General features: G+C 41.8%; 1 long non-coding RNA gene across 6 annotated transcripts in view; it reads right to left on the bottom strand.

The window, feature by feature from the left end:
• The window catches only part of LOC132593624 (uncharacterized), a 107,646-nt gene that overhangs the window by 40,242 nt on the left and 40,374 nt on the right, over nt 1-27,030 (bottom strand). The gene's annotated exons all lie outside the window — the stretch shown is intronic.

Raw genomic sequence — 27,030 nt, 5'->3', positions numbered from 1 at the left:
AGACCCAGCACAGCCTAAATAAATAAAATTTATTGTGGCCTTAATGCACAGAATAAAATGACTCACAAGCAATTTTAGCAGTAGCTAGAGAATGGATAACTGACCATTCTGGTGAATGTAGTGGTAGTCCCGCACCTGGTCCTTCTTGTGGCGTTTCTAAAAGAGCCCCCCACAAGTCGATCCACCTTGTCGACTATCAGGTAAAATAAAAGAACATATTCTAGAGGAAATAATACCCACAGGACTAAAAAAATGCTGCCATAAAGTGTAGAGTCTGCTCTTCCAGGGGAAACGACAGTGAAACAGAGCATATTTATAATGGATGTTCTGTTCCCCTGCACAGAGGTGCCTGCTATACTGCCTATCACACTCCAACGAAATATTAGAATGCTTTAGTAAGACATGTACAAAGTTTCAAATAAATACATTAAGTGCAAAAAAAGTTGATATTTACTCAAACATGGGTGTTTCAATATTCACTTACATAACAAATTGCCAGCCACAGGCATTAGTTTCTGCAAAAATCCCCTGGTCAAACAGTGTGTTAAGAAACTGAAACCGGGCTTCCCTGGTGGCGCAGTGGTTGAGAATCTGCCTGCCAATGCAGGGGACACGGGTTCGAGCCCTGGTCTGGGAAGATCCCACGTGCCGCGGAGCAACTAGCCCTGTGAGCCACAATTACTAAGCCTGCGCGTCGAGTCTGTGCTCCACAAGAGAGGCCGTGATAGTGAGAGGCCTGCGCACCGCGATGAAGAGAGGCCCCCACTTGCTGCAACTAGAGAAAGCCCTCACACAGAAACAAAGAGCCATACACAGCCATAAATAAATAAATAAATAAATAAATAAATAAATAAATAAAATTAAAAAAAAAGGAAGAGACTGAAACCATGCCCCACAGGGTTAAAAAAAAAAAAATCTTAAAACCATGCCCCATAGGGTTAGTAGAAACTGGTGATTTACAGAAATTGAGTTTATATTACAGCTTGCTAAAAACCCCTCTGGGGCTTCCCTGGTGGCGCAGTGGTGGAGAATCCGCCTGCTAATGCAGGGGGCACGGGTTTGAGCCCTGGTCTGGGAAGATCCCACATGCCACGGAGCGGCTAAGCCCGTGAGCCACAACTACTGAGCCTGCGTGTCTGGAGCCTGTGGTCTGCAACAAGAGAGGCCACGACAGTAAGAGGCCTACGCATGGCGATGAAGAATGGCCCCCGCTCTCCGCAACTGGAGAAAGCCCTCACACAGAAACGAAGACCCAACACAGCCAAAAATAAATAAATAAATAAATTTATAAAAACCCCTCTGCTTGTAGCCTGCCTTCACTGAGCAAACTTGCCTTATTATTTTATTGCAAATTACATGCTCTTCAAGCTTCATGTAGCTTAAACAATAAAATGGTTGCCTGAGTTGTTTTCCAGGAACTTGCAGTCAGCTGAGTCTAGTTCAAGCTGAGCCAATTAAGACTGGTTGGGACCACTAATCCTAAAACTGGGCCTATGCAAGTGTTTGATGAATGGCTTTTTGATGTCAGAGTGCCCAAAACTAAACCCTCATATCACGCTACACACCTCCATTTGTTTTTTCCTGATTACATATCTTTCTTTTGTTTTTAACATCTTTATTGGAGTAGAATTGCTTTACAGTGGTGTTAGTTTCTGTTGTATAACAAAGTAAGTCAGCTATAATATACATACATCCCCATATCTCCTCCCTCTTGCATCTCCCTCCCACCCTCCCTATCCCACCCCTCTAGGTGGACACAAAGCACCGAGCTGATCTCCCTGTGCTATGCGGATGCTTCCCACTAGCTACCTATTTTACACTTGGTAGAGTATATATGTCCATGCCACTCTCTCACTTCATCCCAGCTTACCCTTCCCCCTCCCCGTGTCCTCAAGTCCATTCTCTATGTCTGCATCTTTATTCCTGTCCTGCCCCTAGGTTCTTCAGAACCATTTTTTTTTTCAGATTCCATATATGTGTGTTAGCATATGTTGCTTTCCTCTTTCTGACTTACTTCACTCTGTATGACAGTCTAGGTCCATCCACCTCGCTACAAATAACTCAATTTCATTTCTTTTTATGGCTGAGTAATATTCCATTGTATATATGTGCCACATCTTTATCCATTCATCTGTCGATGGACATTTAGATTGCTTCCATGTCCTGGCTATTGTAAATAGAGCTGCAATGAACACTGTGGTACATGACTCTTTTTGAATTATGGTTTTCTCAGGGTACATGCCCAGTAGCACGCCTCCATTTTTGAACTTATATCCCATGAAGAAAAACGTAATTCAGATACGCCTGCACAGAACACAGATTGCCTCACCTCTTCCCTACCTCCAATCATCTTTCCCCACACCTAAGACCACCCTGCTTCTTTATGCCATAAATATTCCAAGCCCCCCACCATTAGGGAGGCAGATTTGAGACTTGTTCTCCCATCTCCCCCCTTTCTTTGCCGCAAACCTCAGTGCCTCAGCATGTCAGCTTGTTGCACGTCAGGCAAACAAACTTGGTTTGGTAACAAAACAAGAAAGATTCCTCACTCTATGCCTCAAAGTAGTAGAAAAAGAACAAACTGAGCCCAAAGTAGAAGGAAGGAAATAATAAAGATTAGAGCACAAATAAATAAAAGAGAGAAGAGGAAAACAACATAAAAAATTAATAAAACAGAGTTGGTTCATTGAAAAGATGAACTAAATTGACAAACCTTTAGGTAGACTAACCAATAAAAAAAGAAAGAGGACCCAAATCAACAACTTTATAAATGAAAGAGGAGCCATTACAACTGATGCTACAGAAAAACAAAGGATCATAAGCTATATGAAAAAGTATACACCAACAAACTGGATGACCTAGAAGAAATGGAAAAATCCTTAGAAACGTACAACCTACAGACTGAATCGGGGAGAAATAGAAAATCTGAGCATATCAATAACAAATAATGAGAGTGGACCAGTGATAAAAAAAAAATCTCTCAACATCGAATACCCCAGGACCAGATGGCTTCACAGGTGAATTTCACCAAACATTTAAAGAAGAATTAATCAATCCTCAAATTCTTAAAAAGAAAATCAAAGAGGTGTGAAACTCTGAAACTCATTTTATGAGGCCAGCATTACTCTAATACCAAAGCCAGGAAAGGACACCAGAGGAAAAGAAAACTATGGGTCAATATCCTTAATGATTGCCTTGGGTAGTATAGTCATTTGTAGCAACATGCATGGACCTGGAGATTATCATACTAAGTGAAGTCAGTCACACAGAGAAAGACAAATATGATAGTGCTTATATGTGGAATCTAAAAAACAAATGATACTAGTGAACTTACTTACAAAACAGAAACAGACTCACAGACTCAGAATTAACTCATGCTTACCAGGGGGGAAGGATGGGGGTGTGGGGAAGGACAGACAGGGAGTTTGGGATTGACATGTACACACTGCTGTATTTAAAACAGATAACCAACAAGGACCTACTGTATAGCACAGGGAACTCTGCTCAGTATTCTGTAATAACCTGAATGGGAAAAGAATTTGAAAAAGAATAGATATATGTGTAAGTGAATCACTTTGCTGTACACCTGAAACTAACACATTGTTAATCAACTATACTCCAATATAAAATAAAAATTAAGGTAATATCCCTGAGAATATAGATGGAAAAATTCTCAGTAAAATATTAGCAAATCAAATTCCGCAGCACATTAAAAGGATCATTCACCATGATTCAAGAGGGATTTATCCCTAGGATGCAAGATTGCTTCAACATACACAAATCAATAAACGTGATACATCATTCTAATAGAATGAAAGAAAAAAATCATATGATCATTCGATAGATACAGAAAAAGCATTTGACAAAATTCAACATCTGTTCAGGATAATAACTCATAACAAATTAGGTCTAGAAAGAATATACCTCAACATAATAAAGGCTATATATGACAAGCCCACATCATCATACTCAGTGGTGAAAGGCTGAAAGCTTTTCCCACTAAGATCTGGACAAGGATGCCCACCCTTATCACTCCTATTCAACACAATAGTGCAAGTCCCAGCCAGAGCATTCATGCAAGAAAAATAGGCATCAGAATTGGAAAAGATTAAGTAAAATTGTCTCTATTTGCAGATGGCATTGATTTTATATAGAGAAAATCCTAAAGACTCCACACACACACACACACACACACACAAAACCCCACCCTGTTCTTTCTAAGCAACAAATTCAGGAAAATTACAGGATACAAAAATAATATTAAAATATCAGCATTTCTATACACTAACAATGAATTTTTGAAAAAGAAATAAAGAAAACTCTTCCATTCACAATAGCATCAAAAACAGTAAAATACCCAGGAATAAAAATTAACCAAGGTGGTTAAAGATCTCTACACTGAAAACTACAAGACACAGATGAAAGAACCTGAAGATAAACACAAATAAATGGAAAGGTATCCTGTGCTCATGGGTTGGGAGAATTAGTAGTATTAAAATGTCCATACCAACCAAAGTCATCTACAGATTTAGTGCAATCCCTGTCAAGATTCCAATGGTATTTTCTTTTATAGAAGAAAAAAAAATCCTAAAATTTATGTGGAACAGCCAAAGACCCTGCATAGCCAAAGCACCCTGAGAAAGAACAAAGCAGAGGTTCATTCTTTCTGATTTCAAGCTATATTGTAAAGCTAAGGTGTTCAAAACAGTATGGTACTGGCATAAAACAGACACATAAACCAATGGAAAAGAATTGAGAGCCCAGAAACAAACCCATGCATATATGGTCAACTAATATTTGACAAGGGAGCCAAGAATACTCAATGAAGAAAAGACAATTTCTTCAATAAACAGTGCTGGGAAAATTGGATATTCACAGGTAAAAGAATTATAATAGATCCCTATCTTACACAACTCACAAAACTTAACTCAAAATGGATTAAACACTAAATATAAGACTTGGAAAACATAGGAAAATAACTCCTTGACATGGGGCTTGGCAATGATTTTTTTTGCATGTTAACACCTAAAGCACAAGAAACAAAATAAACATGATTACATCAAAGTAAAAAGCTCTGCAGAGCAAACAAAATGAAACAAAATGAAATGGCAACCTATTGAATGGGAAAAAAAATTTTTGTAACCCATATATCTGAAAAGGGTTAACATACAAAAGATGAAAAGAACTCATGTAACTCAATGTCAAATTATTATCATCATCCAATTAAACAATGGGCAAAGGATCTGAACAGATGTTTTTCCAAAAATGACATTCAAATGGACAACAGGTACACAAAAAGGTTCTCAATAATTAGAGAAATGCAAATCAAAACCATAATATCTCTAGCCTGTATCGACCTAAATAAAAAAGGAAAATGAGGCAAGCTCAAATTGTCAAAAAAATGACTATTCAGGAATAGCAGAGAAATACAAATCAGGACATGCAAACTGAAGCAAGCTACAAGTGAGTCCACTGAGGGTCTGGGGTAGGCTGTATTTATGAGCAGGGAATGTAAAGAGAGTTCATCTAGAGTCTGTTAAAAAAACAAAACACACTGGGCTTTCCTGGTGGCGCGGTGGTTGGGGGTCCGCCTGCCGATGCAGGGGACGTGGGTTCGTGCCCCAGTCCGGGAGGATCCCACATGCCGCGGAGAGGCTGGGCCCTTGGGCCATGGCCACTGAGCGTGCGGGTCCGGAGCCTGTGCTCCGCAACGGGAGAGGCCACAATGGTGAGAGGCCCGCGTACCACACACACACACACACACACACACACACACACACCCACCCCCCCCCAGAGGTCAGCTTTGAAAATTCCCTGTACAGACAAAACCAGTCTAGTCATACAAACAAAGCTCAATTCAGCTTATTTTTTTGGGACCAATCGACCTGGGTCATTTCTTGTTCATGACTCTGGAAACCATAAGCAAAACTTCCCAAGGTTGATTTCCCCTGACCAACTCCCTATTATTTAAGAAAATTCAAATATTAACAGTTTTCTGTAAATCAGGCACATACAGGAAATCAGTCCATAACTTTTGTTTTTCTGAGGGCACATGTATAAGATTTTCCATTTTATATCCTTTGGTTCCACTTTATTTTTTTTTTAATAAATTTATTTATTTATTTTTGGCTGCATTGGGTCTTTTGTTGCTGCGCCTGGGCTTTCTCTTGTTGCAGCGAGAGGAGCTACTCTTCATTGTGGTGACTTCTCTTGTTGCAGAGCATGGGCTCTAGGAACGTGGGCTTCAGTAGTTGTGGCACGTGGGCCCAGCAGTTGTGGCGCACGGGCTTAGTTGCTCCGTGGCATGTGGGATCTTCCCAGACCAGGGCACGAACCCGTGTCCCCTGCACTGGCAGATGGATTCTCAACAACTGCACCACGAGGGAAGTCCCTGGTTCCACTTTAGATTGAAATTCTTTCACACCTGTTAGAATACCTATTAAGAAATGAATGCTGGCAAGGATATGGAGAAAAGGGAACTATTGTGCACTGTTGGTGGGACTGTAACTGTAACTTGGAACAGCCACTATGGAAGACAGTGTGGAGTTCCCTCAAAAAATTAGAACTACCATTTGACTTGGTAATTCCACTAGTGGGAATATATATGAAGGAAACAAAAACACTATGTCAAAGAGATAGCTGCACCCCCATGTTCCCAGCAGCATTATCTACATTAACTAAGACATGGAAACAATGAAAGCGTCCACTGCAAGAGGGAGGAGATATGGGGATATATGTATATGTATAGCTGATTCACTTTGTTATAAAGCAGAAACTAACACACAATTATAGAGCAATTATACTCCAATAAAAATGTTAAAAAAAAAGTACCCACTGATAGATGAAGGGAAAAGATTGTATTTATATGCAGTGAAAGAGTCAGCCGTAAAAGAAGGAAATCCTGCCATCTGTGACAACATGTAAAGACCCTGATGATTTATTCTAAGTGAAATAAGTCAGACAGAGACAGACAAATACTGTAGGATCTCACTTATACGTGTAATCTAACAAGCAAACAAACAGTAAAACCAAACTCATAGAAAAAGAGCTGAGCTTTGTGGTTACCAGAGGTGGTAGGTGGGGGTGGGCAGTTGGATGAAAGTGGTCAAAATGTATAAAGGTTCAGTTCCAAGATAAATAAGTCCTGGGTATATAATGTAAAACACAATGGCTATAGTTAACTCTGCTGTATGGTATAGTTGAAAGTTATTCAGAGCAGATCCTAAGAATCCTTATCACAAGGAAAATACGTTTCTTCTTTTTTCTGTATCCATGAGATAATGGATATTAACTGAATTTACTGTGGGAATCATTTCTCAATATAGGTAAGGCAAGTTACTACGCTGTATACCTTAAACTTGTAATTCACACACAGCACTGTGTCATGGAGTGAATATGTTTATAAAAGTGGAACCTGTATTCTACAACACCTATAGAAGAGTGTTATTGAAGAAAAGAATGTGAAAGGGGGGACAAGATGGCGGCGGCGGAGGAGGACGTGGAGCTCCTCCCCCCCCCCCCACAAACGCCTCAGGAACACATGGAACAGTTCCCACAGAGCGCCTGCTGAACACTAGCAGAGGACGTCGGACACCTAAAAGGGCAAGAAATATCCCCACGTGACCGGGTAGGACAAAAGAAAGAATAAGGAAAAAAGGAAGAGGAGAGGATGCGGGACGGGACCTGCGCCCCTTGGGGGAGCTGAAGGAGAGGAGAGGTTCCCACATCTGGGGAAGCCCCCTCACTGACAGAAGATCAGCTGGGACAGAAGGGGTCCTTCAGGGGCTCTGAGGCGAGTGCAACAACCAGACTGTGGCAGGCAGGACAGAGTGAGACCTGAACAGAGGGACCGAGCCACAGCCCTGGGGGCCCCAGCCTGAGAAGTCTGTCCCCAGTGCAGACGGGGACTGGGTGCTGGAATGTGGGGTTTGCAGAACAGACCCGGGGAGGGAACTGCTGTTGGCTGTGAGAAGGGGACAGCCTGAGGGCATGGGAGTGAGGAAATCTGCAACTGGGAATGCTCGTGAAGGAAACCTGGACCACCATAGGAGCAAGGCACCAGTTGCTGAGTGACGCACAAATGGTGTGGCCACCACTGCAGCCTTTCTCCCCACCAGCTGACACCTGCCTCCCCAGGCACTAGGAGGGGCTCCCGCCAGGGCTGGCTCCTCGCGCCCCCACGTGCCCCACCCCTCCAGGCCAGCTCTCTCACGCACGCTGCCGCCAGCTCTCCATGCAACGCAACCATCCCTGCTGGGGCCGGCTCTCCTGTACCCGAGGCCTCTGGATACACTGCCTGACCCGTCCCTACCAGAGTGGACTCATGTGTTCCGGGGCAGCCTCAGGAGCAGACACCTGTGGATGGCCCACATGCAGAGGTGGAGCTGAAACCACAGCTGTGTCCCAGGGGCCATGCAACAAAGGAAGAAGTTGAAATCTCTCCTCACAGCTGCACAAACCGTGGAATCACACACACCCCCAATGACCAGCATTGTAAACTCAGCACCAGCAGAACATCTGAATGGTCGACAAGTGCTCCCGCAGCTGAGACGAGTCTAGCTTTAGCAGCTGTGGGGTTTGTGGGCAAGTACATGCAGGGGATGGGCTGTCCCCATAGCGCCCACAATGGGTCCAGATCCATGATTACTGCAATCCTGGCACCTGACTTCAGTGGATCTATGCTGGTGGCCTGGTGAAAACAACACCTGAGAGACACCAGGGCCAACTGCCAACATACCCATGGTTAAGGTGGGACTGAGAGCAGTGCCAACAACAGAGTAACTTCTGAGCCTGCACAACAGGTGAAAGGTGACACAACAGAGCACGCTCACAGGTGAACATCTCCAGAGGAGGAATACTCAGTGGCTTCTCTCCCAGTGGGACTGCTCCAATCCCATCTACCTTGCATCGCAGATCAGAAACACAGCTAAGAAACAGATCTGGGGGCCTCTTCAACAACAACTAGGGAGCAGACTCTGCCCCTGACAGGGCGGTGACAATCACAGACCAAAGGGAAGGCCCCGCTCAATACCCAGTGCAGGATCTGGTCACCACAACACCAGCCAAACCTCCTATCAAGGGGATAACGGCCAGCATACACTGAGGAAAAGACGTGGCAGACACCCATACTGAAAACAACCCTCATAACAACAACAAACCAAAAATGCAGGCTACACAGGGACGTTCCCACATAAAAATAACCCTCCAAGACAGTCTGAGGGTCTGGCATTGGGAGGAAGAACCCGCAGAGCATTTAGAATTGAAGGCCAGCGGGGCTTGAGGGCAGGAACCCCACAGTGTGGGGAGAAACAGACTCCGCTCTTGGAGGGTACACACAAGATCTCATGTGCACTGGGACCCAGCACGAAGCAGTACCTCCATAGGAACCTGAGCTAGACCTACCTAGGGGTCTTGGAGGGTCTCCTGGGGAAGCGGGTATAGGCTGTAGATCACTGTGGGGGCAATCACCCTGGTAGCAGAGGCCCCAGGGAATATTAACCAGCATGAGCTCAGCAGGAGGTCCACATTTTGGCGCCAAGACCCAATCCCACATAACAGCCTGCAAGCTCCAGTGCAGGAATGCCTCAGGCCAAACAATGAGCAAGACAGGAACACAGCCCCACCCATCAGGAGCATATTACATATTAATCAAACTAACAAAAATTAAATACAAAGAAAAAATACTAAAAGCAACAAGGGAAAAGCAACAAATAACATACAAGGGAATCCCCATAAGGTTATCACCTGATGTTTTCAGCAGAAACTCTGCAGGCCAGAAGGGAGTGGCATGATATATTTAAAGTGATGAAAGGGAAAAACCTACAACCAACAATACTCTACCCAGCAAAGATCTCATTCAGATTCAATGGAGAAATCAAAAGCTTCACAAACAAGCAAAAGCTAATAGAATTCATCACCAACAGACCAGCTTTGCAACAAATGCTAAAGGAACTCCTCTAGGTGGGAAAGAGACCAACAACTTAAAACAACCTTGTACATATATAGACTGCTATATCAAAAACTCATAGGAACAGCAAACCCAAAACTACAATAAATACACACACAAAAAAGAAAAAGCAACCCAAACACAACACCAAAGATGGTTATCAAACCACAAGAGAACAAAAGAGGAAGAAAGAAAAAAGACCTACAAAAACAAATCCAAAAATATTCAGAAAATGGCAATAGGAACATACATATCGATAATTACCTTAAATGTGATTGATTAAATGCTCCAAACAAAAGACACAGACTGACTGAATGGATACAAAAATAAGACCCATATATATGCCCTCTACAAGAGACCCACTTCAGACCTAAGGACACATACACAGTGAAAGTGAAGGGATGGAAAAAGATATTCCATTCAAATGGAAATCAAAAGAAAGCTGGAGTAGCAATACTCATATCAGACAAAACAGACTTTATAATAAAGATTCTTACAAAAGACAGGAAGGACACTACATAAGGATCAAGGGATCAATCCAAGAATAAAATATAACAATTGTAAATACATGTGCACCCAAAATAGAGCACCTCAACATATAAGCCAAATGCTAACAGGAATGTAAGGGGAAATTGACAGTAACACAATAATAGTGGGGGACTTTAACACCCCACTTACACCAATGGACAGATCATCCAGACAGAAAATAAGGAAACACAAGCCTTAAATGACACATTAGACCAGACAGACTTAATTGATATCTATAGGACATTCCATTCGAAAGCAGAAAAATACACTTTCTTCTCAAATGCACATGGAACATTCTCCAGGATAGATCATACCTTGGGTCACAAATCAAACCTCAGTAGGTTTAAGAAAACTGAAATCATATCAAGCATCTTCTCTGACCACAACACTATGAGATTAGAAATTAATTACAGGGAAAAAACTGTACAAAACACAAACACATGGAGGCTAAACAATGTTACCATACAACCAGTGGACCATTGAAGGAATCAAAGAGGAAATCAAAAAATACCTAGAGACAAATGACAACGAAAACACGATGATCCAAAACCTATGGGATGCAGCAAAAGCAGTTCTAAGAGGGAAGTTTATAGTCATACAATCCTACCTCAAGAAGCAAGAAAAATCTCAAATAAACAATCTAACATTACACCTAAAGGAACTAGAGAAAGAAGAACAAAAAAAACCCAAAGCTAGTAGAAGGAAAGAAATAATAAAGATCAGAGCAGAAATAAATGAAACAGAAACAAAGAAAACAATTGCAAAGATCTCAAATTGATAAAACTTTAGCCAGACTCATCAAGAAAAAAAGGGAGAGGACTCAAATCAATAAAATTAGAAATGAAAAAGAAGTTACAACTGACACCACAGAAATATAAAGGATCATAAGAGACCACTACAAGCAATTACATGCCAATAAAATGCACAACCTAGAAGAAATGGACAAATTCATAGAAAGGTACAACCTTCCAAGACTGAACCAGGAAGAAAGAGAAAATATGAACAGACCAATAACAAGTACTGAAATTGAAACTGTGATTTAAAAACTTCCAACAAACAAAAGCCCAGCACCAGATGGCTTCACGGGCAAATTCTGTCAAACATTCTGAGAACAGTTAACACCTATCCTTCTGAAACTCTTCAAAAAAATTGGAAAGGAAGGAAAACTCCCAAACTTATTCTACAAGGCCACCATCACTCTGATACCAAAACCAGACAAAGATATCACACACACTAGAAAAGAAAATTACAGGCCAATATCACTGATGAACACTGACACAAAGACACTCAACAAAATACTAGCAAAGTGAATCCAACAACATATTAAAAGGATCATACACGATGATCAAGTGGGATTTATCTCAGGGATTCAAGGATTCTTCAGTATACAGTAATCAATCAATGTGATATACCACATTAACAGATTGAAGAATAAAAACCATATGACCATCTCGATAGATGCAGAAAAACCTTTTGACAAAATTCAACACCCATTTAGAAAGTGCACATAGAGGGAACCTACCTCAACATAATAAAGGCCATCTATTACAAACCCACAGCAAACATCATTCTCAACTATTATTCAACATAGTTTTAGAAGTCCTAGCCACGGCAATCAGAGAAGAAAAAGAAATAAAAGGAATCCAAATTGGAAAAGAAGAAGTAAAACTGTCACTGTTTGGAGATGACATGATACTATACATAGAAAATCCTGAACATGCCACCAGAAAATTACTAGCACTCCTCAACGAATTTGGTAAAGGTGCAGGATACAAAATTCATACACAGAAATCTGTTTCATTTCTATACACTAACAACAAAAGATGAGAAAGAGAAATAAAGGAAACAATCCCATGTACCATCACATCAGAAAGAATAAAATACCTAGGAATAAACCTGCCTAAGGAGCCAAATGACCTGAACTTAGAAAACTATAGGATACTGATGAAAGAAATCAAAGATGACACAAACAGATGGAGAGAGATACCATGTTCTTGGATTGGAAGAATCAATATCGTGAAAATGACTATACTACCCAAAGCAATCTACAGATTCAGTGCAATCCCTGTCAAATTACCAATGGCATTTTTCACAGAACTAGAGCAAAAAATTTTACAATATGAATGGAAACACAGAAGACCCCGAATGGCAAAAGCAATCTTGAGAAAGAAAAATGGAGCTCGAGGAATCAGGCTCCCTGGTTTCAGACTACACTACAAAGCCACAGGAATCAAAACAGTATGGTACTGGCCAAAAACAGAAATATATATCAATGAAACAGGACAGAAAGTGCAGAGATAAACCCAAGCACCTATGGTCACCTAATCTATAACAAAGGAGGCAAAACTATACAATGGAGAAAAGACAGTCTCTTCAATAAACGGTGCTGGGAAAACTGGACAGCTACATATAAAAGAATGAAATTAGAACACTCCCTAACAACATACACAAAAATAAACTCAAAAGGGATTAAAGACCTAAATGTAAGGCTGGATACAATAAAACTCTTAGAAGAAAACATCGGCAGAACATTCTCTTACATAAATCGCAGCATGATCTTTTTTGATCCACCTCCTAGAGTAATGAAAATAAAAACAAGAATAAACAAATGGGACCTAATGAAACTTACTTTTGCACAACAAAGGAAACCATAAACAAAACGAAAAGACAACCCTCAGAATGGGAGAAAATATTTGCAAATGAAGCAACCAACAAGGGATTAATCTCCGAAATACAAGAAAACCTCATGCAGCTCTATATCAAAAATACAAGCTACCCAATCAAAACATGGGTGGGAGATCTAAATAGACGTTTCTCAGAAGAGGACATACAGACGGCCAAAAAGCACATGAAAAGATGCTCAACATCACTAATTATGAGAGAAATACAAATCAAAACCACAGTGAGGTATCACCTCACATCAGTCAGAATGGCCATCATCAAAAAAATCTACAAATAGTAAATTCTGGAGAGGGTGTGGAGAAAAGGGAACCCTTGTATACTGTTGGTAGGAATGTAAATTGGTACAACCATTATGGAGAACAGTATTGAGTTTCCTTAAAAAACTAAAATTAGAACTACCATATGATCCTGCAATCCCACTCCTCAGTATATACCCAGAGAAATCCATAATTTGAAAAGGTACAGGCACCCCAATGTCCACTGCAACACTATTTACAATAGCTGGGACATGGAAGCAACCTAAATGTCCATCGACAGAGGAATGGATAAAGAAAATGTGGTATATATACACAATGGAATATTACTCAGCCATAAAAAAGAATGAAATAACCTCATCTGCAGCAACATGGAGGGACCTCGAGACGGTCATACTAAGTGAAGTCAGTCAGAGAAAAACAAATACCATATGATATTGCTTATATGTGGAATCTAAAAAATATTACAAATCAACCTGTTTATAAAACAGAAATAAAAGTCACAGATGTAGGAAACAAACTTATGGTTACCAGGGGTGAAAGGTGGGGGAGGGATAAATTGGGAGATGGGGATCCACATATACACACTACTATATGTAAAACAGATAACTAATAAGGACCTACTGTATAGCATAGGGAAGTCATCTCAATACTCTCTAATGACCTACATGGGAAAAGAATTTAAAAAAGAGTGGATAAAACTAAAAGCTGGTTCTCTGAGAAGATAAAAAAATAATAAACCATTAGCCATACTCATCAAGAAAAAAAGGGAGAAGACTCAAATCAACAGAATTAGAAATGAAAAAGGAGAAGTAACAACTGACACTGCACAAATACAAAGGATCATGAAAGATTACTACAAGCAACTGTATGTCAATACCATGGACGACCTAGAAGAAACGGACAAATTCTTAGAAAAGTACAACCTTCCAAGACTGAACCAGAAAGAAATAGAAAATATGAACACACCAACCACAGGCACTGAAATTGAAACTGTGATTTAAAATCTTCCAACAAACAAAAGCCCAGGACCAGACGGCTTCACAGGTGAATGCTATCAAACAATTACAGAAGAGCTAACACCTATCCTTCTCAAACTCTTCCAAAATATAGCAGAGGGAGGAACACTCCCAAACTCATTCTATGAGGCCACCATCACCCTGATACCAAACGAGACAATGTGAAACACCATATTAACAAATTGAAGGATAAAAACCATATGAACCTCTCAATAGATGCAGAAAAAGCTTTCAACAAAATTCAACACCCATTTATGATAAAAACTCCCCAGAAAGTTGGCATAGAGGGAGCCCAGCTCAACATAATAAAGGACATATATGACAAACCCACAGCCAACATCGTTCTCAATGGTGAAAAACTGAAACCATTTCCTCTAAGATCAGGAACAAGACAAGGCTGCCCACTCTCATCACTATTATTCAACATAGTTTTGGAAGTTTTAGCCACAGCAATCAGAGAATAAAAAGAAAGAAAAGGAATCCAAATCAGAAAAGAAGAAGTAAAATTCTCACTGTTTGCAGATGACATGATACTATACACAGAGAATCCTAAAGATGCTATCAGAAAACTACTAGAGCTAATCAATAAATTTGTAAAGTAGCAGGATACAATATTAATGCACAGAAATCTCTTGCATTCCTAAACACTAACAAGGAAAAATCTGAAAGAGAAATTAAGGAAACACTCCCATTTACCACTGCAACAAAAAGAATAAAATACCTAGGAATAAACCTACCTAAGGAGACAAATGACCTGAACTCAGAAAATCATAAGACACTGATGAAAGAAATTAAAGATGATACAGATGGAGAGATATACCATGTTCTTGGATGGGAAGAATCAACATTGTGAAAATGACTATACTACCCAAAGCAATCTACAGATTCAATGCAATCCCTATCAAACTACCAATGGCATTTTTCACAGAACTAGAACAAAATTTTTTACAATTTGTATGGAAACACAAAAGACTCCGAATAGCCAAAGCAATCTTGAGAAAGAAAAATGGCGCTGGAAGAATCAGGCTCCCTGATTCTTCAGACTATACTACAAAGCTACAGTCATCAAGACAGTATGGTACTGCCACAAAAACAGAAATATAGATCAATGGAACAGGATAGAAAGCCCAGAGATAAACCCACACACATATTGTCACCTTATCTTTGATAAAGGAGGCAAGAATGTACAATGGAGAAAAGACCACATCTTCAATAAGTGGTGCTGGGAAAACTGGACAGCTACATGTAAAAGAATGAAATTAGAAGACTTCCTAATACCATACACAAAAATAAACTCAAAATAGATTAAAGACCTAAATGTAAGGCCAGATACTATAAAAGTCTTAGAGGAAAACATATGACATAAATCACAGCAAGACCCTTTGAGACCCACCTCCTAGAGATATGGAAATAAAAACAAACAAATGGGACCTAATGAAACTTAAAAGCTTTTGCACAGCAAAGGAAACCATAAACAAGATGAAAAGACAACCCTCAGAATGGGAGAAAATATTTGCAAATGAAGCATCTGACAAAGGATTAATCTCTAAAATATACAAGCAGCTCATGCAGCTCAATATCAATAAAACAAAGAACCCAATCCAAAAATGGGTGGAAGACCTAAATAGACATTTCTCCAAAGAAGATATACAGATTGCCAACAAACACATAAAAGGATGCTCAAATCACTAATCATTAGAGAACTGCAAATCAAAACCACAATGAGGTATCACCTCACACGGGTCAGCATGACCATCATCAAAAAATCTACAAACAATAAATGCTGGAAAGGGTGTGGAGAAAAGAGAACCCTCTTGCACTGTTGGTGGGAATGTAAATTGATACAACCACTATGGAGAACAGTATGGAGGTTCCTTAAAAAACTAAAACTAGAACTACCATATGACCCAGCAATCCCACTACTGGGCATATACCCTGAAAAAACCATAATTCAAAAAGAGTCATGGGACTTCCGGGAAGATGGCGGAAGAGTAAGACGCGGAGATCACCTTCCTCCCCACAGATACACCAGAAATACATCTACGCGTGGAAGAACTCCTACGGAGCACCTACTGAACGCTGGCAGAAGACCTCAGACCTCCCAAAAGGCAAGGAACCCCCCACGTACCTGGTTAGGGCAAAAGAAAAAACTAAACAGAGACAAAAGGATAGGGACGGGTCCTGCACCAGCGGGAGAGAGCTGTGAAGGAGGAAAAGTGTCCACACACTAGGAAGCCCCTTCGCGGGTGGAGACTGCGGGAGGCGGAGTGGGGGAGCTTGGGAGCCGCGGTGGAGAGCACAGCAACAGGGGTGCGGAGGGCAAAGCGGACAGATTCCAGCGCAGAGGATCGGGCCGACCGGCACTCACCAGCCGAGAGGCTTGTCTGCTCGCCCGCCGGGGCGGGCGGGACTGGGAGCTGAGGCTCCGGCTTTTCTCGGAGCGCCGGGAGAGGACTGAGGTTGGCGGCGTGAACACAGCCTGCAGGGCGTTAGTGCACCGCGGCTAGCCGGGAGAGAGTCCGGGGAAAAGTCTGGACCTGCCGAAGAGGCAAGAGACTTTTACGTCCCTCTTTGTTTCCTGGTGCACGAGGAGAGGGGATTAAGAACGCTGCTTGAGAGAGCTCCAGGGACGGGCGCGAGCCGCGGCTAAAAGTGCGGAGCCCAGAGACAGACATGAGACGCTAAGGCCGCTGCTGCCGCCACCAGGAGGCCTGTGTGCGAACACAGGTCACTAGCCACACGCCCTTCCGGGGAGCCTGTGCAGCCCGCCACTGCCAGGGTCCCGGGATCCAGGGACAACTCCCCCGGGAGAACGCACGGCGCGCCTCAGGCTGCAACGTCACGCCGGCCTCTGCCGCTGCAGGCCCACCCCACACTCCGTGACCCTCCCTACTCCCCGGCCTGAGTGAGCCAGAGCCTCCGAATCAGCGGCTCCTTTAACCCCGTCCTGTCTGAGCAAAGAGCAGACGCCCTCCGGCGACCTACACGCACAGGTGGGGCCAAATCCAAAGCTGAGCCCCTGGGAACTGTGAGAACAAAGAGAGAAAGGGAAATCTCTCCCAGCAGCCTCAGAAGCAGCGGATTAAAGCTCCACAATCAACTTGATATACCCTGCATCTGTGGAATACCTGAATAGACAACGAATCATCCCAAATTAAGGAGCCCTGTGGATGAAAGGCTCTTGGTGCTGCAGCCAGGAGTCAGTGCTGTGCCGCTGAGGTGGGAGAGCCAACTTCAGGACACTGGTCCACAAGAGGCCTCCCAGCTGCACATAATATCAAACAGCAAAAATCTCCGAGAGATCTCCATCTCAATGCCAGCACCCAGCTTCACTCAACGACCAGCAAGCTACAGTGCTGGACATCCTATGCCAAACAACTAGCAAGACAGGAACACAACCCCACCCATTAGCAGAGAGGCTGCCCAAAATCATAATAAGTCTACAGACACCCCAAAACACACCACCAGACGTGGACCTGCCCACCAGAAAGACAAGATCCAGCCTCATCCACCAGAACACAGGCACTAGTACCCTCCACCAGGAAGCCTACACAACCCACTGAACCAACCTTAGCCACTGGGGACAGACACAAAAAACAACAGGAACTACGAACCTTCAGCCTGCAAAAAAGGAGACCCCAAACACAGTAAGATAAGCAAAATGAAAAGACAGAAAAACACACAGCAGATGAAGGAGCAAGATAAAAACCCACCAGACCTAACAAATGAAGAGGAAATAGGCAGTCTACCTGAAAAAGAATTCAGAATAATGATAGTAAGGTTGATCCGAAATCTTGGAGATAGAATGGACAATAGAATGGACAAAATGCAAGAATCAGTTAACAAGGACCTAGAAGAACTAAAGATGAAACAAGCAACGATGAACAACACAATAAATGAAATTAAAAGTACTCTAGATGGGATCAATAGCAGAATAACTGAGGCAGAAGAACGGATAAGTGAGCTGGAAGATAAAATACTGGAAATAACTACTGCAGAGCAGAATAAAGAAAAAAGAATGAAGAGAACTGAGGACAGTCTCAGAGACCTCTGGGACAACATTAAATGCACCAACATTCGAATTATAGGGGTTCCAGAAGAAGAAGAGAAAAAGAAAGGGACTGAGAAAATATTTGAAGAGATTATAGTCGAAAACTTCCTTAACATGGAAAAGGAAATAGTCCATCAAGTCCAGGAAGCACAGAGAGTCCCATACAGGATAAACCCAAAGAGAAACACGCAGAGACACACATTAATCAAACTATCAAAAATTAAATACAAAGAAAAAATATTAAAGCAGCAAGTGAAAAACAACAAATAACACACAAGGGAATCCCCATAAGGTTAACAGCTGATCTTTCAGCAGAAACTCTGCAAGCCAGAAGGGAGTGGCAGGACATATTGAAAGTGTTGAAGTAGAAAAACCTGCAACCAAGATTACTCTACCCAGCAAGGATCTCATTCAGATTTGATGGAGAAATTAAAACCTTTACAGACAAGCAAAAGCTGAGAGAGTTCAGCACCACCAAACCAGCTCTACAACAACTGCTAAAGGAACTTCTCTAGGCAAGAAACACAAAAGAAGGAAAAGACCTACAATAACGAACCCAAAACAATTAAGAAAATGGGAATAGGAACACACATATCGATAATTACCTTAAATGTAAATGGACTAAATGCTCCCACCAAAAGACACAGATTGGCTGAATGGATACAAAAACAAGACGCATATATTTGCTGTCTACAAGAGACCCACTTCAGACCTAGAGACACATACAGACTGAAAGTAAGGGGATGGAAAAAGGTATTTCATGCAAATGGAAACCAAAAGAAAGCTGGAGTAGCAATTCTCATATCAGACAAAATAGACTTTAAAACAAAGACTATTAGAAGAGACAAAGAAGGACACTACATAATGATCAAGGGATCGATCCAGGAGGAAGATATAACAATTGTAAATATTTATGCACCCAACATATGTGCACCTCAATACATAAGGCAAATACTGACAACCATAAAAGGGGAAATCGACAGTAACACATTCATAGTAGGGGACTTTAACACCCCACTTTCACCAATGGACAGATCATCCAAAATGAAAATAAATAAGGAAACACAAGCTTTAAATGATACATTAAACGAGATGGAGTTAATTGATATTTATAGGACATTCCATCCAAAAACAACAGAATACACATTTTTCTCAAGTGCTCATGGAACATTCTCCAGGATAGATCATATCTTGGGTCACAAATCAAGCCTTGGTAAATTTAAGAAAATTGAAATTGTATCAAGTATCTTTTCCGACCACAACGCTATGAGACTCGATATCAATTACAGGAGAAGATCTGTAAAAAATACAAACACATGGAGGCTAAACAATACACTACTTAATAACGAAGTGATCACTGAAGAAATCAAAGAGGAAATCAAAAAATACCTAGAAACAAATGACAATGGAGACACGACGACTCAAAATCTATGGGATGCAGCAAAAGCAGTTCTAAGAGGGAAGTTTATAGCAATACAATCTTACCTTAAGAAACAGGAAACATCTCGAATAAACAACCTAACCTTGCACCTAAAGCAATTAGAGAAAGAAGAACAAAAAAACCCCAAAGTTAGCAGGAGGAAAGAAATCATAAAAATCAGATCAGAAATAAATGAAAAAGAAATGAAGGAAACGATAGCAAAGATCAATAAAACTAAAAGCTGGTTCTTTGAAAGGATAAACAAAATTGATAAACCATTAGCCAGACTCATCAAGAAAAAAAGGGAGAAGACTCAAATCAATAGAATTAGAAATGAAAAAGGAGAAGTAACAACTGACACTGCAGAAATACAAAAGATCATGAGAGATTACTACAAGCAACTCTATGCCAATAAAATGGACAACCTGGAAGAAATGGACAAATTCTTAGAAAGGCACAACCTGCCAAGACTGAATCAGGAAGAAATAGAAAATATGAACAGACCAATCACAAGCACTGAAATTGAAACTGTGATTAAAAATCTTCCAACAAGCAAAAGCCCAGGACCAGATGGCTTCACAGGCGAATTCTATCAAACATTTAGAGAAGAGCTATCACCTATCCTTCTCAGACTCTTCCAAAATATAGCAGAGGGAGGAACACTCCCCAACTCATTCTACGAGGCCACCATCACCCTGATACCAAAACCAGACAAGGATGTCACAAAGAAAGAAAACTACAGGCCAATATCACTGATGAACATAGATGCAAAGATCCTCAACAAAATACTAGCAAACAGAATCCAACAGCACATTAAACGGATCATACACCATGATCAAGTGGGGTTTATTCCAGGAATGCAAGGATTCTTCAATATACGCAAATCAATCAACGTGATACACCATATTAACAAATTGAAGGAGAAAAACCATATGATCATCTCAATAGATGCAGAGAAAGCTTTTGACAAAATTCAACACCAATTTATGATAAAAACCCTGCAGAAAGTAGGCATAGAGGGAACTTTCCTCAACATAATAAAGGCCATATATGACAAACCCACAGCCAACATCGTCCTCAATGGTGAAAAACTGAAAGCATTTCCACTAAGATCAGGAACAAGACAAGGTTGCCCACTCTCACCACTCTTATTCAACATAGTTTTGGAAGTTTTAGCCACAGCAATCAGAGAAGAAAAGGAAATAAAAGGAATCCAAATCGGAAAAGAAGAAGTAAAGCTGTCACTGTTTGCAGATGACATGATACTATACATAGAGAATCCTAAAGATGCTACCAGAAAACTACTAGAGCTAATCAATGAATTTGGTAAAGTAGCAGGATACAAAATTAATGCACAGAAATCTCTGGCATTCCTATACACTAAGGATGAAAAATCTGAAAGTGAAATCAAGAAAACACTCCCATTTACCATTGCAACAAAAAGAATAAAATACCTAGGAATAAACCTACCTAAGGAGACAAAAGACCTGTATGCAGAAAATTATAAGACACTGATGAAAGAAATTAAAGATGATACAAATAGATGGAGAGATATACCATGTTCTTGGATTGGAAGAATCAACATTGTGAAAATGACTCTACTACCCAAAGCAACCTACAGATTCAATGCAATCCCTATGAAACTACCACTGGCATTTTTCACAGAACTAGAACAAAAAATTTCACAATTTGTATGGAAACACAAAAGACCCCGAATAGCCAAAGCAATCTTGAGAACGAAAAATGGAGCTGGAGGAATCAGGCTTCCTGACTTCAGACTATACTACAAAGCTACAGTAATCAAGGCAGTATGGTACTGGCACAAAAACAGAAATATAGATCAATGGAACAGGATAGAAAGCCCAGAGAAAAACCCACGCACATATGGTCACCTTATCTTTGACAAAGGAGGCAGAAATGTACAGTGGAGAAAGGACAGCCTATTCAATAAGTGGTGCTGGGAAAACTGGACAGCTACATGTAAAAGTATGAGATTAGAACACTCCCTAACAACATACACAAAAATAAGCTCAAAATGGATCAAAGACCTAAATGTAAGGCCAGAAACTATCAAACTCTTAGAGGAAAACATAGGCAGAACACTCTATGACATAAATCACAGCAAGGTCCTTTTTGACCCACCTCCTAGAGAAATGGAAATAAAAACAAAAGTAAACAAATGGGACCTAATGAAACTTCAAAGCTTTTGTGCGGCAAAGGAAACCATAAAGAAGACCAAAAGACAACCCTCAGAATGGGAGAAAATATTTGCAAATGAAGCAACTGACAAAGGATTAATCTCCAAAATTTATAAGCAGCTCATGCAGCTTAATAACAAAAAAACAAACAACCCAATCCAAAAATGGGCAGAAGACCTAAATAGACATTTCTCCAAAGAAGATATACAGAGTGCCAACAAACACATGAAAATGTGCTCAACATCACTAATCATTAGAGAAATGCAAATCAAAACTACAATGAGATATCATCTCACACCAGTCAGAATGGCCATCATCAAAAAATCTAGAAACAGTAAATGCTGGAGAGGGTGTGGAGAAAAGGGAACCCTCTTACACTGTTGGTGGGAATGTAAATTGATACAGCCACTGTGGAGAACAGTATGGAGGTTCCTTAAAAAGCTACAAATAGAACTACCATATGACCCAGCAATCCCACTACTGGGCATATACCCTGAGAAAACCATAATTCAAAAAGAGTCATGTACCAAAATGTTCATTGCAGCTGTATTTACAATAGCCCAGAGATGGAAACAACCTAAGTGTCCATCATCGGATGAATGGATAAAGAAGATGTGGCACATATATACAATGGAATATTACTCAGCCATAAAAAGAGACGAAATTGAGCTATTTGTAATGAGGTGGATAGACCTAGAGTCTGTCATACAGAGTGAAGTAAGTCAGAAAGAGAGAGACAAATACCGTATGCTAACACATATATATGGAATTTAAGGGAAAAAAATGTCATGAAAAACCTAGGGGTGAAACAGGAATAAAGACACAGACTTACTAGAGAATGGACTTGAGGCTATGGAGAGGGGGAAGGGTAAACGGTGACAAAGCGATAAAGAGGCATGGACATATATACACTACCAAACGTAAGGTAGATAGCTAGTGGGAAGCAGCCGAATAGCACAGGGAGATCGGCTCGGTGCTTTGTGACCGCCTGGAGGGGTGGGATAGGGAGGGTGGGAGGGAGGGAGACGGAAGCGGGAAGAGATATGGGAATATATGTATATATATAACTGATTCATTTTGTTGTGAAGCTGAAACTAACATACCATTGTAAAGCAATTATACTCCAATAAAGATGTTAAAAAAAAAAAAAAAAAGAGTCATGTACCACAGTGTTCACTGCCACACTATTTACAATAGCCAGGACATGGAAGCAACCTAAGTGTCTGTCGACAGATGACTGGATAAAGAAGATGTAGCCCATATATACAATGGAATATTACTCAGCCATATAAAGAAACGAAATTGAGTTATTTGTAATGAGGAAGATGGACCTAGAGTCTGTCATACAGAGTGAAATAAGTCAGAAAAATACCATATGCTAACACGTATATATGGCATCTAAAAAAAAATGGTTCTGATGAACCTAGGGGCAGGACAGGAATAAAGACACAGACGTAAAGAATGGACTTGAGGACACCGGGAGGGGGAAAGGTAAGCTGGGAGGAAGTGAGAGAATAGCATGGACATATATACACTACCAAATGTAAAATAAATAGCTAGTGGGAAGCAGCTGCATAGCACAGGGAGATCAGCTCGGTGCTTTGTGACCACCTAGAGGGGTGGGATAGGGAGGGTGGGAGGGAGGCACAAGAGGGGGGCGATATCGGGATATATGTATACACATAGCTGATTCACTGTTATACAGCAGAAACTAACACGACACTGTAAAGCAATTATACTCCAATAAAGTTGTTTAAAAAGAAGAGTGGATATATAACTGATTCATTTTGCTGTACAGCAGAAACTAACACAATATTGTAATCAACTATACTCCAAAAAAACTAATTTTAAAAAACGGAAGTGACAGAATTCCGCAATGCATTTAGAAAGTAATTAAAACACATGTAATAATAATGGTTATATAAGTGTGCATGCAAGCTACCTGACAAAAGTGTTATTTAAGGCAACAGGTGTGATAGCTGTTCTCTAATGCATTAAGAGAAGTTTTTGGAAACAAATACAATAAGAGTGGTTATAGTACTATGTGCATGTTACTTTGAGAGGAATGTTATTTCAAGGAATGCATGTGATAGCCTTGTAGTAATGCATTTTGAGAAATATTTTAAAACACATGGAATAATGATAGCTATAAGAGTGCAACCCATTTGCTACATTAAAAAGCTGTGTTATTTAAGGGAATGGTTGTGATATCCACTCTGTAATGAACTTAGAGCAGTGTTTAGAAAGACATGTAATAAAGATGGTTATTAGAGTGCTACATATCAGCTTCACTGAAAAGAGTGTTATTTCAGAGAATGCATATGATAGACATTCTATAACGCATCGAGAGAAATGTTTAAAAACACATGGAATAATGGTTAAAACAGTGAAACCTGCTTGCTACACAGAGAAGAGAGTTGTTTAAGGAATTGGATTTGAAAGACATTCTGTAATGCATTTAGAGAATTGTTGAAAAACCTATGTAGGAAAATGTTTAAAAGACTGCTATGTACAAGCTACTTTGACCAGAGTGTTATACCAGGGAATGGATGATATAAACATTCTTTAATGCATTTAGAGAAGTGTTTAATGCCCTTTGATAATCTCCTCTGCTTGCTTCCTTTGCTCGTTATGTATTAAAAATGGTTATATGAGCGTCCTGTGCCAGATACTTTGACAGAAGTGACGTTTCTATCTCTAGCAGCACGACAAGAAGGAGCCAGCCAGTCACAGGTCCGGAGATACTCAGCACAGAAGAATGCACAGCTGTGTAGAGGCACGGAAGCAGAATGTATCTGGCCAGAGATGAATTTAGTAAGGAGGCCAGTGTGGCTGGAAGGGGGCGTGGGCGGAGAGTAGGGGAGAAGAGTATGGGGCGGGCGTGGCCCGCTGTGTAATGACTGAATTAGTGATCTGTTGCTATGGGACAACATTTCCCAATGCTGCTGGCTTGAGCAACAAACATTTATTATCGCAGGTTTCTGGGACCAGGAATCGAGCGTGGCTCGGCTGGACGCTTCTGCCAGGGTCTCCCAGGAGGTTTGGGGCTGTGAGCAAAACTGAGTCAGGATCTGACCTCACTGAAAGAGTAGTATAAAGAGGCAGTTTGGACTGAAGTTCTGAGTTCTCCTCTGTCTGTTGCTTTCCTCAGTTCTGGGCCATGTGGGCCTCTCCAGATAGCAAGGGACCAGACAGAGGGCAGGAGGGAGAGACAGAAGGGGAGACAGAGAAAGAGAGAAACAGAGAGAGACAGGGAAGGAGGGAGGTTAGACACTGACTGTTGACAACCAAACCTTGGAAGTGACCTTGTATCACTTCGCCACCTTCCATGGAATAGAATGAGACACTAAGTCCTGTCCACACTCAAAAGTAAGAGATGACACAAGGATGTGTTCACCAGGACGTGGGGACCACGGGGGTCCCTCCATAAGTGGAGAAGGGGGAGGCCCTGAGAGCCTTACTGCCTTGCCCAGAACCACAGACTGCCAATAGGCAGAGCCAGGTATGAACCCAATTCTGTTTCCTCAAAGCTGGGGCCTGGCTGCACCCAGGTTCTCTCAGGGGCTCTGGAAAAGGCTGTGCTGGTATAGTTAGAGAAGATATGGAGATGGCATGGGGAAGAGGGACAGCATTTTGCAGCCTAGATGGGTATCTGGCAACTTCTTCTCCTAGGAGGTGCCTATGTCACGGGAACCCTGAGTGAACCCCTGTCCACACCACAACCAGGGAAGAGGGATCTAGAGACAGCTCTATGCTGAGTTTAGTTCTTATACTTCTGAATCTATCTCTCACTGGACAGTTGAAAACTGAGGTCCATAAACACACAGGGACTACCGCAGGGCCCACAACAGGCAGCGTCCAAGAGTAAGGGTGTGTTATGACCCTCTAGGCCAGGCTCAGACTCCTCCCATAGGGATTGCTTCGGTAATGAGAAACCCTAAGATCTTGGTAAGTTCTTGTCCATTTTCACCCTATCGGTGGAGGGTGGGGGTGGGCATTTTCTACTGGGCATTCAGGGAGTGAACACTGGCAAACACACACACACACACAGTGACATTAGACTGTGGTGTCAGAAGAGCAACAGACGCAGGGAGGTGACAAGAGAAAGAAAAAAGGGTTTGGAGGCACTCCCAACATGTGATACCACTCCTCCACTTGCATAGATATTATTCCACATATGCCTGAGGACATCCCTAGAAGTACAGGCCACAATAGTCTCCATTGCACAGACAGGGAAACAGAAAGGTCCTGAGAGACACAGTGACTTATCCAGGATGGAGAACAGGTAGAATGGGGAATTGAGTCTGGAACCCAGGTCTGCCTCCTCAAAGCTGTGCACAGACCCTCCCCGGGAGCAGTAGAGAGGGCTGTGAGGTGTGACCGTGTGAGATATGGGGTTGCGTGGAGAAGGGGTGAGCCGTCGGCAGCCCAGAGGGCTGTGTGTAGCGGTGTTGTCTGAGGAGGGGATTCAAGTAAGGGGCCCCCAGGAAGTGAAGTCACCTCCTTGGCAACAGACCCCAACAGAACTCTGAGCCCCGGGAGCCAGGCACACACGTTCCAGCGACAGCCCCACAGCCGGCTCACTTGGCTGGAGACGCTTCACAGAGACGGATGTTCTCCTGCTGTGTCCTGACTTCCCAGGGCTTCTGCTTCAGGAAACCCCTGAGTGGGAGGTTTCTCAGATGCGTTAGGCGGTTCAATGCTTAACCTGGACGACTCTGGTCCTTTACCAGGAGGTCCCTAAGGGAACACGAGGTGGCCGAGAGCAGGCCAGTCCAGGCCCGGCCGCGTCTGGGAGCCCTCCCCGGGCAGCCTCACGTCCCCGCATCTCCATGCGGGGGGAAGGGGGACTTGAGGGGAGGGCTGTAATGGGGGAGGGATGAGCTTGGGGCCGTTAGCCATTAGCCGTCCTGCTCCACCACTGGTCAGCAT

Source organism: Globicephala melas, chromosome 16, assembly GCF_963455315.2.
Source record: "Globicephala melas chromosome 16, mGloMel1.2, whole genome shotgun sequence".
Classification (NCBI taxonomy): domain Eukaryota; kingdom Metazoa; phylum Chordata; class Mammalia; order Artiodactyla; family Delphinidae; genus Globicephala; species Globicephala melas.
Note: the sequence above shows the minus strand (reverse complement) of the source record. Positions and strands in the feature narration are given on the sequence as shown.